Below are 7872 nucleotides of genomic sequence, written 5' to 3' on the forward strand. Positions count from 1 at the left end.
AAAAAAAAAAAAAAAAAAAAAAGAGCATGATAGGTGTTAAAAGACTATGTGTGGGCCAGGCGCAGTGGCTCACACTTGCAATCCCAGCACTTTCGGAGGCCAGGGCTGGCAGATCACTTAAGCCCAGGAGCTCAAGACCAGCCTGGGCAACATGGCAAAATCCTATCTCTACAAAAAATCCAAAAATTAGCCGGATGTGGTGGCACATGCCTGTGGTCCCAGCTACTTGGGAGGCTGAGGTGGGAGGGTCGCTTGAACCCAGGTGGTCAAGGCTGCAGTGAGCTGTGATCATATCACTACACTCCAGCCTGGGCATTGGAGTGAGATCCTGTCTCAAAAAAAAAAAAAAAGACTGTATGTATTTCGTAACTTATAGGCTTACACAGGACACCGTGGTCTGCACCTGTAGTCCTAGCTGCTCAGGAGGCTGAGGCAGGAGGATCACCTGAACCCAGAAATTTGGGGCTACAGTGTGCTATGCCCTGGGCCCCTTCACCAGAATAAAACCATTGGAAGAGGCTTTCAGACTGCTGTGAGGAGAAAGAGAGGTTCTTCCTACGCTACTAGGCATAGAAAGAGATGGAAATGTAAAGGAGGTCTCAGAGAAGCTGGAGCTAGGAGAAGGCCAGCTGGGATGGTAGTGAGTGTCTAAGTGTTTTACCAACTATGGGTTCTAGAATCAAGTTAGTAGATTGTGACCAGTTTAAAAAAGATAAACTACATAGAAAATATCAGAGGCTGGGTGTGGTGGCCCATGCCTGTAATCCCAGCACTTTGGGAGACCGAGACAGACGGATCACCTGAGGTCAGGAGTTCGAGACCAGCCTGGCCAACATGGTGAAACCCTGTCTCTACTAAAAATACAAAAATTAGCCAGGTGTGGTGACTCACACCTGTAGCCCCAGCTCCTGGAGAGGCTGAGGTGGGAGGATCATTTGATCGCGACACTGAACTCCAGCCTGGGCAACAGACTGAGACTTTGTCTCAAAAGAAAAAAAAAAAAAAGGAAAGAAAAGAAAAAATAGAGGGTACTTTTATGTGTGTAAGGGTAAATATTATTTCTTTTTTTTTTTTTTTTTTGAGACAGTCTCGCTTTGTCGCCCAGGCTGGAGTGCAGTGGCGCGATCTCGGCTCACTGCAAGCTCCGCCTCCCGGGTTCAAGCGATTCTCCTGCCTCAGCCTCCCGAGTAGCTGGGACTGCAGGCGCCCGCTACCGCGCCCGGCTAATTTTTTTTGTATTTTCAGTAGAGACAGGGTTTCACCGTGTTAGCCAGGATAGTCTTGATCTCCTGACCTCGTGATCCACCCGCCTCAGCCTCCCAAAGTGCTGGGATTACAGGCGTGAGCCACCGTGCCCAGCCAATATTATTTCTTTTCATTTGTTTGAGACAGGGTCTTGCTGTGTCACCCGGGTTGGAGTGCAGTGGCCTGATCACAGCCAACTGCAGCTTCAACCTATGGGGCTCAAGTGATCCTCTTCCTTCAGCCTCCTCAGTCACCGTGACTAGAGGAGCACTTGCCACCAAATTGGCTAATTTTTAAATTTTTTGTAAAGGTGAGGTCTCACTACGTTGCCCAGGCTGGTCTCAAATTCCTGGGCTCAAGTGATCCTCCCACCTCAGCTTCCACAAAGTGGTGTGAGCCATCACACCAAGTCAAATATTATTTTTGTTTAATTTACTATTTTTTGTTTGTTTGTTTTTACAAGGCTAGTCAAGTGAAGCAGTGGGAGTGCAGTACATATTATTTCTTAAACCTTTATTTCAGTTTTGTGCATGTGTGTATGTGTATACTAGTTTCTGATGAAAAACAGATATCTTACTGAGAGTCTTAGTACAAACAAACAAAAAATGGTGAAAGTCATGGAGAAATAATGAAAAAGCTCATGGTGAGTAAAGTCCTAAATTGGGAATGAGGATTCACAGACGAACCAAGCCTCAGAGAGGAAGGCAAGGTACCTTTTGTGGAGCCCAATCTCCATCTGAGTGCAGAAATCTTCCTACACTCACAACTGACAAACAGCTTTGAGCTTCTCTGGAAGACTTCAGGCACCAGCAGCTCAGTATTTCTCAAGCCTGTTGAAACCACCTTTGCAAAGATTCTGACAGTAAAAGAAATCTGACATGGCCAACTCCATCTTGCTTCTAGCCTCACAGACGGCGGTCTTCAGCTCATTCCTGCACAAAGGCCAAACTAAACATGGGAGGAATTTGGTTTATAGTTTAACTTGAAAGCAAGGACGATAATGGTCCCTCCCTAAAACTAACCTCCTCCTTGCTCAGGGACCAAAAATGTAGGCGTAGTTTCTATAATCCTTTACTGCTCAGAGGTCATGTGGCCAGAGGTCACAAGATTTGTGATTTGCCCGCCCTGTAGATGACATCACTACTGTAAAACCGAGGCTTGGTCTTTTGAGATGCATTCTGGCAACTGACAGACCCCACCTAGATCAGTGATTCATGACTCAACTGGGCCTGTGGCCCCACCAAGAGGCAGATGCAGCACAGAAGGACCATTTTCTACACCCCTGTGATTTAATCCCTAACCAGTCAGCAGTGCCCATTCCTAGCCCCCTGCTCATCAAATTGTTCGTAAAAACCCCAATTTATGAGCCTTCAGGGAGACTGATTTGAGTAATAACTCCATCTCCAGGCTGGGCACAGTGGCTCACGCCTGTAATCCCAGCACTTTGGGAGGTCGAGGCGGACAGATCACCTGAGGTCAGGAGTTCAAGACCAGCCTAGCCAACATGGCAAAACTCCATCTCTACTAAAAATACAAAAATTAGCCAGGTGTGGTGGTGCATGCCTGTAGTCCCAGCTACTTGGGAGGCTGAGGCAGGAGAATTGCTTGAACCCAGGAGGCAGAGATTGCAGTGAGCCGAGATCACACCACTGCACTCCAGCCTGGATGACAGAATGAGACTCTGTCTAAAAAATAAAATAAAATAACTCCATCTCCCACGTGGCAGACCTCATGTCAATTGAATTCTTTCTTTAATGCAATGCTGAGGTCTTGGTGAATTGGTTTGGTCTGTGCAGCGGGCAGGAAGAACCCCCTGGGTGATTACAGGGTTCTGCCAATGGACAGCTCAAGTTGTTAGAACGTTCATCCTCTTTGCCCCTCTAGCTTCCACCCATGAGTTCTAATTCTCCACCTCTGTTGTAATCCAGACTAGGGACAAATAGGCAAATAAACTAAGAAAGCTATCTTGTGACCTCTAAGTTTCGTTTTCCTCCTGGTATAATAAGTATTTGTGTTTCTTAAGTATCTGAGCTTCCATAGACTTCACTATTCTAGTTGTTTCTCTAGCAGTTACCATTCTTGACTATATTGTGGATCAGATATAGATATAAGGACTTTTCATTTCTATTTTACTAATTCTCACAACACTCTATGCAAAAGGTACTATTATTATCCTTTTGCATATGAGGCTCAGGACACTTAAATTGCTTACCCAAATTACACAGCCAGTTAGTGGCAGGATGAAATTTACCAATGTCTTTGTGTGATACCTAGAATTGATCTCAATCCTCCAGATGTGGTTTGACTGGCCCAAAGTAGAGAATCTTTATCTTGACTTCCCCTTGGTGGGCAAACTTTTCTTTTACTTAAAATAGAGATGGGGTCTCACTATGTTGCCCAAGCTGGTCTCAAACTCCTGGCCTCAAGTGATCCTCCTGCTTCGGCCTCCCAAAGTGCTAGAATTGCAGGCATGTGCCACCTTGCCCAGCCTAACATTCTTATGTATGTCTCTAGGTGCACATATGCAAACATTTCTGTGAATATATGGGCAAGAGTGAAATTGCTAAAGCATAGGGTCTAGCATCTCCAAGTTTAGTAATGTCAAACTGTCTTCCACCAATTTACACTCCTACGAAGGTTCATATTATTCCATATTCTTAACATCAGCATTGGCATTCTGGTGAGTGTGTAGTGGTATCTGATTGAGTTTTTAATTTGCATTTGCATGATGACTAATGATCTCTTGCATCTTTTCATATGTATATCAGTTATTTTCAGTTTCCTTTCTCAGTGAAGTGCCTGTTCAAGCCTTTTATTTTTCTATTAGATTGTCTTTTCTTATTGATTTTTAGGATTTTTCTTCTTCTTCTTCTTTTTTAAACCCAAACTATGTATTTCCCCTACTTTATTTTATTTTTGACACAGGATCTTGCTCTGTCACCACGGTTGGAGTGCAGTGACGCAATCACGGCTCACTGAAGCTTTGACCCCAAGGGCTCAAGCCATCCTCCTGCCTCAGCCTCCTGAGTAGCTGGGACCACAGGTGTGCACCACCACACTCAGCCAATTTGTGTATTTTTAGTAGAGATATGTTTTTGCCATATTGCTCAGGCTGGTCTCCAACTCCTGGGCTCAAGTAATGCCTGCCTCAGCCTCCCAAAGTGTTGGGATTACAGATGTGAGCCACCACTCCTGGCTGGATTTTTCTATTGTAATCTATATTTAAGTTATTTGTCAATTATGCATTAAAAATGTCTTTTCCTGGCTGGGCGAGGTGGCTCGCGCCTGTAATCCCAGCACTTTGGGAGGCCAAGGTGGGCAGATCACATGAGCTCAGGAGCTCAAGACCAGTCTGGGCAACATGGTGTAACCCTGTCTCTACTAAAGATACAAAAATTAGGCCGGGCGCAGTGGCTCACAACTGTAATCCCAACACTTTGGGAGGCCGAGGCGGGTGGATCACCTGAGGTCAGGAGTTCGAGACCAGCCTGGCCAACATGCCAAAGCCCCGTCTCTACTAAAAGTACAAAAATTAGCTGGAGGCCTGTAATCTCAGCTACTCGGGAGGCTGAGGCAGGAGAATCACTTGAACCTGGGAGGTTGAGGCTGCAGTGAGTCGAGATCACACCAATGCACTCAAGCCTGGGGGCAAAGTGAGATTCTATCTCAAAAAACAAAACAAACAAACAAAAAACTCCAAATATCTTTTCCTATTCTGTGGCTGACCTTGTCACTTTATTATTAGGGTCTTTTGACAAGGAGAACATACAGTATCACATAGATATGGTGAAGTATATCAACATTTTAGAAACTTTTGTGTCTTTTTTGGGAAGACATTCCTTACCTTGAGGTCAAGAAGGTAGTCTCCTATGTTGTCTTCCAGAAGCTTTATTGTTTTTTCTTCACACTGAAGTCTACAATTCACATGGAATTTATTGCTCTGTTTATTTTTTATTTTATTTTTATTTTTTTTGAGATGGAGTCTCACTCTGTTGCCAGGCTGGAGTGCAGTGGTGCAGTCTCGGCTCCCTGCAACCTCCACCTCCTGGGTTCAAGCGATTCTCCTGCCTCAGCCTCCCAAGTAGCTGGGTTTACAGGCACGCGCCACCATGCCCGGCTAATTTTTGTATTTTTACTAGAGATGGGGGTTTCACTATGTTGGCCAGGCTGGTCTTGAGCTCCTGACCTCATGATCCACCCGCCTCGGCCTCCCAAAGTGCTGGGATTACAGGCGTGAGCCACCGCGCCTGGCCTTATTGCTCTGTTTAATAGAAGTTAGGGAGGAATTCGATTTTATATTTTTCCATATGGACACTCAATTGTCCCAGAACAATTTATCAAAAAGTAGGTCCTAACTGGGCATGGTGGCACGTGCCTGTCGTTCCAGCTACTTAGGAGGCTGAGGGGGGAGGATCATCGGGGTCCAGGAGTTCGAGGTTGCAGTAAGTTGTGATCGTGCCACTGCACTCCAGCCTGGATGACAGAGCAAGACCCTGTCAAAAAGAAGAAAAAAAGAGGAGGAGGAGGAGGAGAGGGGGAATGGGGAGTAGGAGGAGGGGGAGGAGGAGGAAGAGGAGAGAAGAAAGAGAGAAAGAATGAAAGGAAAAGTAAGTTCTTTTCCCCACTCCTCTGTGCCACCTTTGTCATAAATCAATTGTCCAGATACGTGTGAGGCTGAACCTGGGTTCCCTATTCTGTTCCGTTGGCATGTTTTCCCATCCTTGCACCAGTACCGAACTACCTCAATTTCTATAGCTTGCAGTTGATTATAAGCTTTACGGTCTGGTGGAGCAAATCCTCCCATCTCTCATGGCTAGGTATCTTTGAGGCTGGAATTGCTCATATACACAGATCCATTCAACCGTTTAGGGAGCGTGTGGGGTGGGGTGGGGAGGACGGGTGCTCAGGGGAGAGGTGGGAGAGCAGTGCGAGGATCCTCTCTGTTTCTGTGGCATCCTCCCAAGGGGCGGGAACGTATAACCACAGTGCCAATCACCATGTAGGGAGATCATAAATGTGTCAGCGGGCTCCCTTGTCACTTATCCTAAAGGGGCAGGCACCTCTCAAAACCCAGATGCTGATCCAAAGAAGCTGCTTCACGCACGTCTCTCATACAATCCTAAAGTTATGCCCTTCCTCGCAAAGCACGTGTGCCTGCTCAGCACCCTAAACACGGATCCTGGACAGATTCGCCCAGAGAGAGGCGCTCAGTCCGGCTGAGGACTCCCTTAAGACGCCCTGGCGGGCTGAAGAACCGGTCCCTTAGTCAAGCGGCTGTTTTTCTTTTCTTTTCTTTCTTTCTCTCTCTCTCTCTGTCTCTCCCTCCTTTCCTCTTTCACCAGCTGCAGCATCTAAGGGACTGTTTTCTTTCTTTTTTTTTTTTTTTTTTTTTCTTTTTTTTTGAGATGAAGTCTCGCTCTGTCTCCCAGGCTGGAATTCACTGGCGCGATCTCGGCTCACTGCAACCTCCACTTCCCGGGTTCAAGCCATTCTCCTGCCTCAACCTCCCCAGTAGCTGAGATTACAGGCGCACGTCACCACACCCGGCTAATTTTTGTATTTTTAGTTGAGACGAGGGTTCCCCATCTTGGCCAGGCTGGTCTCGAACTCCGGCCTCCCAAAGTGCTGGGATTACAGGCGTGAGCCACCGCATACAGCCTAAGGGACTGTTTTCTGACGGACAGCCACAGACGACGTCACTGAGCACCGGACAACCAACACAAACACACTAGGGTGCGTGCCAGACCCCAAGAAAACCCCAGTCCCCTCTGGGGACCGCAGCCTCGTTATTGTTCGTGACTAATTGGAGTCCCGCAGGCGCCATTTCCCCGCCCCTTGGTTCCCTCGAGCCACTTCGTTGGCGGCTGAGGCAGCAGTAACGTATCGCGCTTGCTCAGTAGCCAATAAGAAACAATTGGGCACCCTCGGCCACCTGGGACCTCCTAGACCGGCCGACCTATATATGCCCCGCCCGAAGCAGCATCCTCCGGATCCTTCGGGTTCTTTCGGAAGTTTCCCTCCAGGGTAAAGTCGCGTTTGCTCTCCCATCAACACAGTTTTCTGCCCGATTCTCGCGCGTGCGCACTGACACCCTCAGGACGGCCCTGAAATGAAAAAATCTTGAGAGAGGAGGAGGGACCCTAAGCCGCTGTGTCTGGCAGGTCACTGGGGCTACGCACACAACCTGAGGTGGCCGCTGCCGGAAGCGGTCCCCAAAACAGGAATTGTAGGACCAAAAGGTATAGTGAGGTCCCACCGAGATTTGAACTCGGATCGCTGGATTCAAAGTCCAGAGTGCTAACCATTACACCATGGGACCTGCTGGCTGCTTTAGGCGGCCGCGAGTCTCCTCAAGCCAGGAGAGCTCTGGGCGGTCTTTCCAGAGAGGCGGCCGCGTCCGCCTTTGCTAGACTGGGCCATGGGCCGAGGCCCCACGGCCTGCGCGGCGAGGGCTTCGGCGTCCCTCGCGTTCCAGGCGTTTCTGGTTCTGGGGTTATCCTGTCTTCCTGCGCTCCTCCGGGGGCTGGGAGGTCGGAAAGGCAGCAGGCTGGCAGGATTGGCTATGTGGGGCCGAACTGGATCCAGGGAAAGCCTGCTCCAACCCTAGTTCCAGGTCAGGAGGCACGG

General features: G+C 48.1%; 1 non-coding gene across 1 annotated transcript; it reads right to left on the minus strand.

Moving 5' to 3' along the window:
* Nucleotides 1–7492: 7492 nt before the first annotated feature.
* TRNAQ-UUG lies at nt 7493–7564 on the minus strand. Its single transcript has one exon. It is a non-coding gene; the product is annotated as a tRNA-Gln (tRNA).
* Between the last annotated feature and the right edge of the window lie 308 nt (nt 7565–7872).

The sequence above is a fragment of the Piliocolobus tephrosceles genome, chromosome 16, assembly GCF_002776525.5.
Source record: "Piliocolobus tephrosceles isolate RC106 chromosome 16, ASM277652v3, whole genome shotgun sequence".
In the NCBI taxonomy this organism is placed as follows: domain Eukaryota; kingdom Metazoa; phylum Chordata; class Mammalia; order Primates; family Cercopithecidae; genus Piliocolobus; species Piliocolobus tephrosceles.